Here is a 13,134-nt window from a genome sequence, read left to right on the forward strand (position 1 = left end):
TACTCTGCCATTTACTACCTGGGTATCCAATTCACTTGATCTCTCTGAACCTTTCTCTCTCCATCTTTAAAATAGGAATACTAATAACCCTTGCCCTACCTACATCAGTCAATAAACATTTAAGCACTTACTATGTGCCAGACACACTATTAAAGTCCCAGGAAATAGTATCTTATACTTATGAATCTCTTTCTGTTACATACACACACACACACACACACACACACACACACACACACACACACAACCTCCTGGCGACTGTGGTCCCTGCAAAGGGAAAGGGATGTGGTACAGTGCAGTGAAAAGAGTGCCAAATTTAGAGTCAGAGGACCGAGGTTCAAATCCTGCCCCGAAGCTCATTTTCTGAGTGACCTCAGGGAAGTCATATAAGCTCCATGGGATTCTTCATCTGAAAAGTGATGAGATTGGACTCCATGGCCTTGGAAGTCTCCTCCAGTCCTAGATTTAGGGTGGTATGACCTGGGTCTGAACCCCAGCTCTGGCACTTAGTACTTGGGTCACATTGAGTAAATCACTCACCTTTTCTGAGCCTCACTTTCCTTCCCTGTAAAATGAAGAATTTGGATTAAATGATTTCTACGGTCCTTTCGACCTCTCAGTCAATGATCCTAGAAGCCTCCATCTCCATCAATAAGCATAGGGTAAATTAGGAAGGACACTAGATCACGTCTAAAATTTCCTTAAGATTTACCCCACTATGAAAGCCTCTCAGGCATATGGAAAGGAGAGATGGCAATCAGAGCCGTAAACCGCTGGTAAATACACATATGTTTTGAAAAAACACATATATACTCAAATGAATACACGTCTGCCCAATGAACCAGAGAAATACAAAGTTCCTGGTATGGATTTTTTTAAGCCTCCATTAAACCTGCTTCTAAATGTTTTTAATTAATCGAAAAATAAATCAGAAGGTGCTAAAACTAACAAGAGACAGCCAGGCCGAAGCTTCTCGGTTGGCCCTAGTGCTTAGTGTCCTGGTCCAGCTGGCTGCGGCTTGAAGTCTCCTTGTTTTTCTCATTCCATAACCAGCTAGAACTGAAGCTTCTACTTATTTGGTATTCCAGTGGCATTAGGATTCAGTTGGGCTTTTTCAGGCAGGAGTACAGTATGTCTTCATTGGCACTACAGCAGGCTCATAAATTAAGATAAAAAGCTGGTTTGATGGAGACAAGAATGCATTTTGGACCAGGGAAGAGTCACAGGCAGAAACAATGCCCACACTGGCGCAAGCTCCCAATACCTCCTAAGACCAATAAGTTCTCCTTCCCTTCTCTGTGTAGGCCCTGTGCAGTGCCCACCACCCCAAGGTAGGAGCCCTGGCCCGATCTAGAGCCATCAGGGCACACACACACCACACACACACACACACACACACACACACACATACCACACACACTTGCACTTAATGCTATTCCTCAAAGAGGAGAATTGACAGACTGCAGCTCCATCTCTCCATCACCCATCTGCATCCCGGAGATCTCTGACAATCAGACAGACACTCATCTATTTGGGGTAATTCAGGCTCAGTCTTGCCTTGTTTGCAAGTCAGAAATTAGATGAGATGGTAATGATAATGAGTTAACATTTATATAACACTTTAAGGTTCACAAAGCACTTGACAGATATTATTTCATTTGATCCTCACAATAACCCTGTGAGGTAAATGCTGTTATGGCCATTTTACAGATGAAAAAACTGAGAGAGGCTAAATCATTTGCCCCATATACACAGCTAGTACATATCTGTGGCACGATTCAAACTTAAGCCTTATTGATTCTAATTCCAGGCTTCTGTCCACTTAAGCTTCCTCTTAAGAGGCCACTTAAGATAGCCTTTGGGGTTCTTCTAGCCATACATATTTCTAGCTATACTATTTCCAGTACTTTGTGACCTTGGGTAAGTCACTTAAGTCACTGAACCTCTTTGGGATTCAGTTTCCACCACTGCAAAATAAGAGGGTTGAACTAAAAACTCTTTAAGGTCCCTCTGAGCTTTTCTGAGAATTCTACAGATAAGTGTATAGTTGAGTCAACTTCATTTAAAAGCATCGATTAAGCACCTACCAAATGCATGACCTTATATTGGCCTCTATTGGATGACACTAAAGAAACAGAAGACATGATCCCTGCCCTCAAGGAGCTTACAATTTAGCTAAGGGAGGACAAACATACATAATTAGAGCCACCAAAGCTACAGTGTCTACAGAGCATCCACATAGAGGGATCTGGGATCCTTGATGTCTTCTGTCTCCGTGAGGCCATATTTGGAGCACACCCTGAACGTTCTGAATACCTCATTTTAGAAAGGATGGTGGCGAATTGGAATGGGTCCAGAGGAGGGCAACCAGGAAGGGCAGGAGACCATCTCCCACTGAGATCAGCTGCAGAACTTAAGGAGGACATGATGGCTATTTTCAAATATTTAAAGGGCTTACGGGAAGAAGGATTACATTTGATCTGCCTGGCCCCAGAGGACAGAACTAGAAGCAGTGGGTGGGTGCTACGAAGAGACAAATTAAGGCCTGACTCAAGGAAAAACTTCCTAACCATCACAGAGCTGTCCAAAAATGCAATGGGCTGCCTGGAGAGTCAGGGACTTCAAGTGGAGACTCAATAACCAACCATCCCAGGGGATGCTATCAACAAATTCAGTTGTGGATTAGCCTAGATGAAACACCATCATCCGGTTTTGGGGAGAAAGTCATAGAGACAGAGGACCAGGCTTTGGATCTCAGCTCTTCCGTTTGAATGACCTTGGGCCAGTCTCTCCACCTTGCTCAGCCTCAGTTTCCTCAACTGTAAAATGGAGGCAGAAATAGTACCAACTTTCCAGAATTGTTGTGAGAATCAAATGAAATAGCTCCTATAGGCCTTTGCAAATCTTAGAGCACTATATAAATGCTAACTATTATTGGTATTACTAACTCCAAATCCAGGGCTCTTTCTACTGCATTCAGTCTGGGTATAAAAGAGTCTCAATTTCATTTGTAAAATCAGAGACTTGGCCAGTCCTTTGAGCTCTGTTGTTATGTTCTAAGGGCCTTCTGAATCCCATCCTGTGGGTTCTAAGGACCCATCCAAACCAGCTACTCTATGTCCATAACGTCTTGGAGCTAAAAAAGACCTTAGAAGTGATTTCATCTGAACCCCCTTTTTTGGGGGGGCCCAAGGAATGGACTAAATGGTCTCCAAATTCCCTCCTAGTTCTAAGACCTACACAGGGTGGAGAACCTGCAGACTCAACCGAATCTTCAGTCAAAGGGCCACACTTGAGGACCTGGAGGGCCATATGTGGCCTTGAGGCTGAAGATTCCCCATCCCTGAGGATATACTAATGTTCTTTCCAACTCTCCAATTCTTTCAAGTCACAGACACAAACTAATAAGTTGTTGTTGTTTTGGGTTTGTTTTGGAGGCAATTGGGGTTAAGTGACTTGCCCAGGGTCACACAGCCAGTAAGAGTCTAAAGCCAGATTTGAACTCAGGTCACCCTGACTCCAGGGCCAGTGCTTTACCCACTATACCACCTAGCTGCTCCAACATAAACTAATATGAAGAACAGATCTATAAGGGCTTAGGGAAGCCAGAACACAGGAGAAATAAAAGCCAGATTGCAGTCAAATCGCAGGAGTGGGAGGGGATCTTTGGAGCAGGTAGATTCTGGATCTGGTCATGAAGGACACACCAGGCACAGACTGGCTGAACAGAGAGAGAGAGTGGAAGGTACTTCAGGCAAGGGCAGGGGGATCACTCCATCAGCAGCGCCACGTGAGTGACCTTCAGGAAACAGGAAACCCGCAGGCTCGGCTCTAGGGAAGGGACAATATACAGGAGGGAAAATTGATGAGGTTTGAAGGCAGAGGGGCCCCACTTGATGGTGGGCCTTGAATTCTGGGTGGAGGAGTTGGATTTGATATGACAGGTGGTAGGAAATCACTGTAGGTGTCTGAGCAGGGGAGTGACAGGAGGAAAACAGTGTTTGAAGGAAATTATTTTGGCATTTCTGAGTAGGAGAGCTTGGGAGATGGAGAAATCGAAATCAGGGAAATCAGCCAGGCTGGAAGGGAAGAGAGCCTAGGCCAAGGAGAAAGGTGCAGAAGTGGAGACACTGGGCTGAAGGCAGAGCACACTGTAATTCTGTTCAGTGATTCTACTGTGCGCACAAGGTGCAGTGCTAAGCAGCTGGAGATTCAAAGACTAAAAAAAAAAAAAACCCACCCCTGCCCTCAAGGAGCTTCCATTCTACTGCTGAAGAAAAAACTGGCTCATCAGATTTAATGATAACATAAAAAAGAAACACAAGTTGCAATAGCTTAGAGCACTGGAGACCTTCCTTCCAGAGAGTTTTTGCCTGTTATATCAACCGTCCTCAATACCCAAATCATATAGGAAGGGACTGAGAAGGTCCATTTTAAAGATGGAGAAACTGAGGCACAGATAGAGTGAGTGATCTACCTACGGGGTGGGGGGAACCTGCGGTCTCAGGGCCACATGTGGCCCTCTAGGTCCTCAAGTGTGGCCCTTTGACTTTGAGGCCAGGAGACCACAGGTTCCCCACCCCGATAGGTCTCCAGCAATTCATTTATTCAACCTTGGGTAAACACCGTTAAGTTCCAATTACACACAAGGCACTGTGATACTGAGTGGGGCTAGAGAGTCATTTTCTGACACTAGCTGTGTGACTCTGGGCAAATCATTTCATCCTCTTTGCCTCAGTTTCCTCATCTGTCAAATGAGCTGGAGAAGGAAATGGCAAAACCGCTCCAAGATCTTTGCTAAGAAAACCCCCAAAGGATTCATGGAGAGTCAGACATGACTGAAAAACGACTAAACAACAATCAAGAGACAAAAATGACACCTTAGTCCCTGCCCTCGAGTAGCTTACATTCTACTGGTGAGGAGATAACTATAATACAAGTCAGGCAGTGATTGAGGAAAAAACAAAAAGTTTAGGCAAAAGTCTAGAAACATTTGAGGACTGACCTGGAAGCCAAATTTCCAATCCCTGACCACAGGAATATAATTACACAACAGTGACTTCTAGCCATGGAACACACAGGTTCAAGTCCTCCCTAGATTTGAAAAATTGACCTCTGAGTCTCAGTTTTCTCATCTGCAAAATGGGGAAGGGGACCAGGGAGATGATCCAACTCACAAGGGGTTTTAACCTGGGATCTGGGATTTTTAAATGTATATATTTTGATAGCTACAAATCACCCTAATTGGTTTCCTTTGTGGTATTCTGTATTTTATTCTATGCATTTAAAACCATGATTCTTTTGGCGGGGGTGGTGAGGCAATGGGGTTAGTGACTTGCTCGGGGTCACACAGCTAGTATGTGTCTGAGGCTGGATTTGAACTCAGGTCCTCCTGATTCCATGGCCGGTGCTCTATCCACTGTGCCACCTAGCTGCCCCTAAAACCATGATTCTAGCAAGGGATCACAGATGGCTAAGGGGGCCCAGGACATAGAAAAGGTTAGGGGTCCCTGAATGCTCTGGTCCCTTGCGTTCTAGGAAGCTACAGTGCAATCTGGCCTCTGTAACTTGCTGTGTGGTCTTGGGCAAAGTCACTTTCCTTCTCCAGAGCTCAGCTTCCTTGGGGGGTAGACCAGATGCTCTTTAAGGTCCCTTACAGCTCTAGCCAGTTCCACAATTCCTTGGTTTCCAGACGGGTCACCACGGTAGGGTGATTGGGATGCACACATGCCTCACACTTACTGTAGGATGTAGTCCCTAGAGCCCACCATGGCCCTAGTCATTGGAAAGGATTGGGGCATCTTCACATTTTGAAGATCCGTGGTGAAACGGATGTCTGACAGGAACACGAGGCAAAGAAGAAGAAACATCTCCTCCACCTGAAGACCTAATTCTCCCTGGGAATCAGGTCTGTTTGTCCAACGGGGACTGGAAATCACAACACCCACTACAGCCGCTGCGGCGTCATGCAAAGAGCCTTCAGCAGGGTCTGTAAGCCAGGACACCTGGTCCTGTCATGGCTTTGACACTTACCATGCAAGCTGGGCTAGTCCCTTCTCCCTCCCTGGGGCTCAGTCATGTGCAAAATAAGGGTCTTCGCTAGATTCTCACTCAGGTCCTTCAAACTCTGATACTGTGCTCTAAGGGCCCAAGAAAAGCAGTCACTCTAAGTCCCCAGAATCATAGACTTAGGGCTGGGAAAGGGACCTTAGAGGTCATTGAATCAAACTCCCTCTGTTTAAAAATGAGTAAAGTTAGGCCCAAAAAAGGGAAGAGACTTAACCAGAGTCACACTGCTGACAAAAAGCCTCAGGATTCTCCCCAGTGAATCCCATTATCCAAAGTCTACCCCACTCCCTCCCATCCCCAGGGCTGAATTTCTAGGTTCTAGCAGTCCTTCTTAATCTAAGGTTCTTCTCAATTCTGAGATTCCCTGTTCTAAGCCCCTCCCAGCCCTGACATTCTATGTTCTAGGGGCCCTAACAGCCCTGACATTCCCTGTTCCAAGAGCCCTTCCAGCTCTGAGAGTCTGTGTTCTTAGGGCCCTCCCAGTTCTGAAATTCCTAAGACCTCCCTCCCAACCCTGACATTCCTTGTTCTAAGAACCCTCCCAGCTCTGACATTCCTTGTTCTAAGGCCCCTCCCAGCTCTGACAGTCCTTGTTCTGAGGGCCCTCCCAGCTCTGACATCATATGTTCTAAGAACCCTCCCAGCTCTGACATTCCTCGCTCTAAGGTGCCTCCCAGCTCTGACTCTCCGTGCTCGCTCATATGTTTTGTTATAAATACCCTTCTGGCTTTAAGTCTAAGATCCTTTGATACAACCACCCCCTTCCCCGCTGTGCCCCGTACTCCCCTGCAGAGAGAGGGCTCTTTACTCACAAACAAGAAAAAAAAAATATGAATTCTCATCATCGCTCTCAGGGCAGTAGAAATACCAAGGTTATTTTGAAAAGTGCTAGGAAATGTTAATTCCCTGGGGCTCTTGATGTAAAGATAGACTAAAATTGAGAGGCGATCGAGGGGCCCGCAGGAGACTGGCAGGAAGAGAGATTCACTTTAATATTTCATTAGTAAGCCATTAGCAAGACAACAGACATTTTCACACTTGGTGACTTCTTGGGAATAATGTCTCATTCAGGCACAAATAGGGGACAATGTTCTTGCTTACTCTGGGCCCGATGTTTTAACTGTCCTAAAGCAGCCGCTTGGAAAGACCTTGACCTTCAGGGGTGTGAATATTGGAACTGATGAACTGAGAGGGCAGGGGGTCCTCTGAGAGCGTCTCTCTCTCTCTCCCACGTGCTCGTGCAAGGATCAGGAGCCAGACAACTCAGCTGGAAAATTAGAGACGATGAGCTTCCGCAGCCTTCACACCAGCATCCCTTGGGGGAGGGGCAGTACAGCCACTCTGAGGCTGTCAGAAAGACCCCCGAGGCACAGAGCTTCCGAGTCGTAAGGGACCTGGGGGCAGTCGAGCCACCAACCCAGGAATCTCCCCTACTACTCAGCCAACCAAGAATCATCCTACTTGAAATTTTCCAGGGATGGGGAACTCGCTACCTTATGAGACTTCATACTCCCATGGTTAGTTGTTTTTTCCTTCTATCTGCCCTAAATCTACCTCTGTAACTTTCACCATTCCTCATTCTGCCCTTCCAAGATCATAGATCGTGGACTAGAGAAGGGGAAAGTGGGGGATCGAGGCCCTCCCTCCACAAAAGCAGACTACCTCCCTGTTCTGATGCTAGAGACCATCACTGAAAGCTGCTACAGCCAAAATCTTCCTTACCTCAGGAGCCTCCCAGAGATTAGGGGGTTTAGAGGTATAGTCTATTCCCAGGTGCAGAGTAAACACGACTGAATTTGGGATTAGATGGCTTGGGTTTGAATCCTGGCTTGGCCACACACTACCTTGAAAAAGTTACTTCCCTAATGAGTGTGATGGGTGAAAGATGAAATAACCATGGAAACAAAGGTTGGGTGCTTCCAAGCATATCGATCAATTATGCAGTGCATGCCAATTGCCCAACAAATCAGGACTGATTGCCTTCCTCAGCTTAGGGCTGGACCCTGAATACAGGGGGAAACAGACTTTTATGCATTAAAAACAATTGCTCAAAAAAGACCAATTAATTGAAAGAATGCAATTACCATGATACAACATTAAGTAATCTGATTTCTAATTGGAGGACAGATTAGGGACTTTCCAAGTTGGGAAGGGGAGAGGAAACAGGTGCAATTCCCTGAAATCAGAAAAATCAGTATCCCATCCCCCCCCCCCAAGTGTCTATAAATAATCAAAGGAACATGGAAACAGATGAGGCACATGGGCTGCTTGAGACGGATGATTGTGAGAAAAATCCTTGCCATCCTTGGATCTGACCAGGTTCCTGGTCACTATAACCTCGTCACGGGTGGGGAGCCTGCGGCCTTGAGACCACATGTGCCTTTTGACTGAGTCCAAGTTTTATAGAGCAAATCCTTTTATTAAGGGGATTTGTTCTGTGAAGTTTGGATTCAGTCAAAGGGGCGCACTTGAGGACTTAAAGGGTCACATGTGGCCTCGAGGCTGCAGGTTCCCCACCTCTGAGTCCTAGGTTCTTGGTTAAGGGTCTCTAAGCAGCAAGTAGAGGGGGTCCGGCTTCTCAGTCATGCATGGCTAGGATCGAACGATGCAACAAAGTCCTCTCACAATTCCCACAGCTGAATAAAGTTTCCTGATAGGACACAAATTGGACTAGACTCCTAAATGAACAAAAAGGGCACTGAGCTAGCTCCAGGATTGAGTCACAAGATGGAGTCAGCATGATTCATTCAATTCCCAGGACTGCTTGGTATTTTATTCCCCTCAGTGTCTTCACCCATGAAGTGGAAGGATTGGACTGAGTGACCTCTGAAATCCCTTCTTGCTGTAAATCTGTGATCCTGGACCTGCCCAAGCTTGGGTGTTCTAGAACCCAGGACCATCTCCATGCCACAATGAGCTACCAGAGGAGAGCTTCAGCACAGGATAGTGGAAAGTGCACTGGGCCCGGAGTCAGGAAGATCTGGGTTTGAATCCCATCTGACTCTAGTTGCATGGCTACGGACGAGTCATATAACTTGAGTCTCAGTTTTCTCACCTCTAAAATGGGGGAAAATAACAAGAAACATTTATTAAGCACCTATGAAGGACAAGACAACTTACTCAGTACTGGGGAGACGAAGGCAAAATGAAAAGCAGACCCTGCCCTGAAGGACTTTACGTTCTACTCGGGGGCAGGGATATGAGGAATAGGATTCTGGAGAGAGAAGGAACCTCAGAGACCTTCTAGACCAACAGATGAGAAAACTCAGGCCCTGGCAGTCCAAGGTGACTTAGCCAAGGTCACACAGGGAATGAGCATCAGAGGTGGGATTAGAACCCAGGTGGTCTCTCTCTCTCTCTCTTTCCACTGCACCATATACTGTCTCCTAAGACCCAGGAGATCTTCCTGCTCTCCCACACAAGATGGCAAATGAAATGAGCCCTGAAGAAAGCTAATTAACATCCACAAGACTCACTTCACAGGGTTCTTATGAAGACCAAATGAGGTAATGTCTCTGTTCTGGTCAACATCTAATGATTTTTACATGATGAAAACAGTCAAACAAGTTGTATATTCAAAGCAGTATATGAATGCATTATTATTCTTAAATAAGGTAACATGTAAAAGCATTTTTTGGTATTTTTTGCATTAATCTGGCACACTTATACAACTTAACCTCTCTATGCCTCAGTTTCCTCATCAGTAAAATGGGGATTTAATAGCACCTTTTTCACAGGGTGGTTACGAGGATCAAATGAGATATAGCACCTCATAAATCTAAGTCAGTAAACATTTTTAAATGCCTACTATGTGCCAGGCACTGTATTAAGCACTAGAGATACAAAGAAAGGCAAAAACAGCATCTATCCTTGAGGAGCTCACAAACTTTTTCCAAATTATTCACCTTAAAGGGCTATATGTTGGCTTTTGGCATTATTACTGGCCTTAACTTACGCTTGTCTAATCATGGTCATGCAAAAAACAATTAGTTCTGGCATTCTTAATCACTAGGCAGGTTCATGGTTAAACTCTTCCTCTGTCCCTCTCCTCCCTATTTGCCTACTTAGATGAACAGGGACAAAGGACTGCTGCCATCCAAGACTTCTGTTGCTGCCTCATGCTAGACAGCTGAACGAGGTCATAGTGGGGGCTCAAAATGCTTCCTGGCCCCCAAAGCCTATCCTGGCATCTGCAGCGTCCACTAGTGAAATCATTCTGGTTCATCAGAAGCCACTGGGTCACTGAGAGAGCTGACTTATCAGCTTATCTGACCTAAGTCCAAAGAGAGGGCACTGGAGTCTCTGGGGACACCCTCCCGAATTCCCTTTAATTTCAAGTAAGAGAAGTTGGTCCAGGGCCAGCTTGCACAGGGATGCTTGAGCAAGGATAATTAATGCAGTCTCTTTGTATCAAAAGTATCACCTTGCCTCCTAATCAGCAGATACACGGCAATTGAGGATGACAGCCAGACTGAGAGCCACAGGGATACAGCCCCCTTTCAGGCCAACGTCTCACCTGCCACATCTCTTTCCTTACAGCTGACTAGCCACAAAATGCTCCTTGCAAGGAGGATTGACTGTGCTAGAAGCCTTGGCCTAGGCCTCACCTTTGCAGTGGACAGACGCCCACTTGCAAGCAGCCAAGTTTCCGAGTCTAGACCATCTTCATTCCAGGGACACCAAGAACACTTTCGCTCAGATCCATTAAAATTACAAGAGGAAGTGTCTGAGTTTGGTTGGGTTTGGTTTTTTTTTTTCCTAGTTTTCTCATTAAATATTCAGCTTAGGTTTTTGACCCTGTTTGCTGTGCTTATGTAAACAAAAATACCATGAGACGGATTGAGGGGACATGGTGACCTTCCTAAACAGTGACATGTGAGAGAACTGGGGAAATTGTGCAGAACAGAGGTTCAAGCTGAATTCAAACTAAATCTGCATTTTTTCCCTTCGAAAAACAAGACCAGCATCTCCCTGACCCAAACAGGAACCAGTTTCAACTTGCGAGTCTGGAATTTCTGCAAAGCCTAATCTGAAGTCAGGGTAGAGATCCCCTGGTCCAGCCTCATTTTACAAACATCCCAGAGAAATTAAGTGCCTTCAACACACAGTCACACAGGGGACCTCTAGGTCATAGAGCTGGAGTTGCTGAGCACCTTAGAGGTACCCTGGTCTAACTTCATTTGACAGATGAGGAAACTGAGGCCTAGAGAGGGTAAATTGTAATTGTAAGAGGCAAAACTTGAATCCAGGTTCTTTGACTATAAAATTGGGTGGCACAGTGCACAGAGTATTGGACTTGGAGTCAGGAAGATCTGAATTCAAATTCTGCCATAGATGCTTACTGGCGATGTGACCCTGGTCAAGTCAACTAACCACTCTCAGATTCCTCATTTGTAAAATGAGGGGATTGGGCTTAATAGCCTCTAAGTTGTCTTCCAGCCCTAAATCTATGGTCCTGTCTACTATGACAAGAAAGAAAGGAAGAAAGAGAGAGAGAGAAAGAAAGAAAGAAAAAAGATGGAGTAAGGAAGGAAGAAAAGAAAGAAAGAGGAAAGAAGGAAAGGAAGAAAAGAAGAAAGAAGGAAAGAAGGGAAGGAAAGAAGAAGGAAAGAAAGAAAAAGAAAGAAAGAAAGAAAGAAAGAAAGAAAGAAAGAAAAAGAAAGAAAACAGCCAAAATAAAAAGGGAAACACCAGACAAGCAATGGGGAGAGACAGAGAAAATATCTCCAAAAAAGCCCCAGTGGCTTCAAGAGTTTGTGAGATGGCCAACCTTGGACCCAGGAGGAGTTTCACAGAGCTTGGCTGTCCTTCTGGTGATCAGCTGAAGGAGAAGCCCAGGTGTGTGGCTTTAGCAACTTTAAATTAACAGCTAATAAGCACAACTTTTTTTTTTTAATCCTTCTTCATCACTGAGCTTGAACCACACAAGAGATACCCTGAAAAAATTGATTTAGGGATGGCTTTCAGAAGAGATCTTTTAGTTAACTCACCCAAAATTAACCTTGCTTAACTGCCAAAACCTGGCCACATTTTTTAATCTGGGCCACACGCTGGGTTGTGTCAGAAGCCTGAGGTAAGAGGGCCCTGGCAGGCCTGTCTCCAATCCCAGAGGGTGCCTCTGGGCTGCTGTCTCCCATTTGCCCACCTGGATTTTTGTTAAAAATCCATAGGGACCTTCTGCTGGGTTCATTATCAAAAGTCACCGACTTAATCCCTCAACCTAGTTAAAAATCTCCCTGTGGAACTAGCGACTCTCGAATCATATCTGGGGCTCATAAGACTCAGGGGCAGCTGTACTCTTAGAGCCTGAAGGGGCCTACAGGGTCATCTGGTCCACCCCCTCATTTTACAGAGAGGGAAACTGAGGCCCAGAGAAGAAAAGAGACAAGCTGGTTGACCCAGCCCCTAACCACCAGGGGGTCCAGTTTGTCAAGGGATTTTGGCTTTTTCTTGGGGCCTTCCCTCATGAGGACAAAATGCTCCCCCTCCTCGCCCCCACCCCCTGCCTCCCACCCCTGCCTGCTAGAGGAGGAGGGCCCTGGGAGGCAGTCTTCTCCTTTCTGAAATCTCCACTCCCTGTCCCATGAAGCAAAAAAAGAATGGGATCACCTATACCAAACTAGAAGGTATCTTAGATAATCTTGATGGTACAGTGGAGTACTGGGTAATGTAGGGCTTTGAATGCCAAATTGAGCATTTTGGAGATTTAAGTTCAAATCCTGACAACAGATACTTTTGATCTGTGGGACCCTGAGCAAGTCATCCACCTCTTTCAGCCTCAGTTTTCTTATCTGTAAAATGGGGCCTTCTGCAAACCTTATTCTATAGAGGTTAGGTATTACTGTTAGGATTACTATAATTAGAGGGATAGGGAGTGGTCCCGGGATCCAATTGGTATAGAGAACTCCCAGGTGAGGAACTTCCATTTACTTGTACAGATTGGCACCTTCTCTACAACGCTGAGTCTTAGAGTGGCCTAGGGCACAAAGACTTGAAGTGACTTGCCCGGGATCACACAGCCAGTGTGGGTTGGGGGAGGCACCTGGACCCAAGTCTTCCTGGTTC

The 13,134-nt window shown here is 45.7% G+C and overlaps 1 protein-coding gene across 1 annotated transcript in view; it reads right to left on the reverse strand.

The window, feature by feature from the left end:
* CAMTA1 (calmodulin binding transcription activator 1) overlaps window positions 1-13,134 on the reverse strand; it is a 1,293,563-nt gene that overhangs the window by 1,125,483 nt on the left and 154,946 nt on the right. The gene's annotated exons all lie outside the window — the stretch shown is intronic.

The sequence above is a fragment of the Vombatus ursinus genome, unplaced genomic scaffold, assembly GCF_900497805.2.
Source record: "Vombatus ursinus unplaced genomic scaffold, bare-nosed wombat genome assembly UNPS02014932.1, whole genome shotgun sequence".
NCBI lineage: Eukaryota > Metazoa > Chordata > Mammalia > Diprotodontia > Vombatidae > Vombatus > Vombatus ursinus.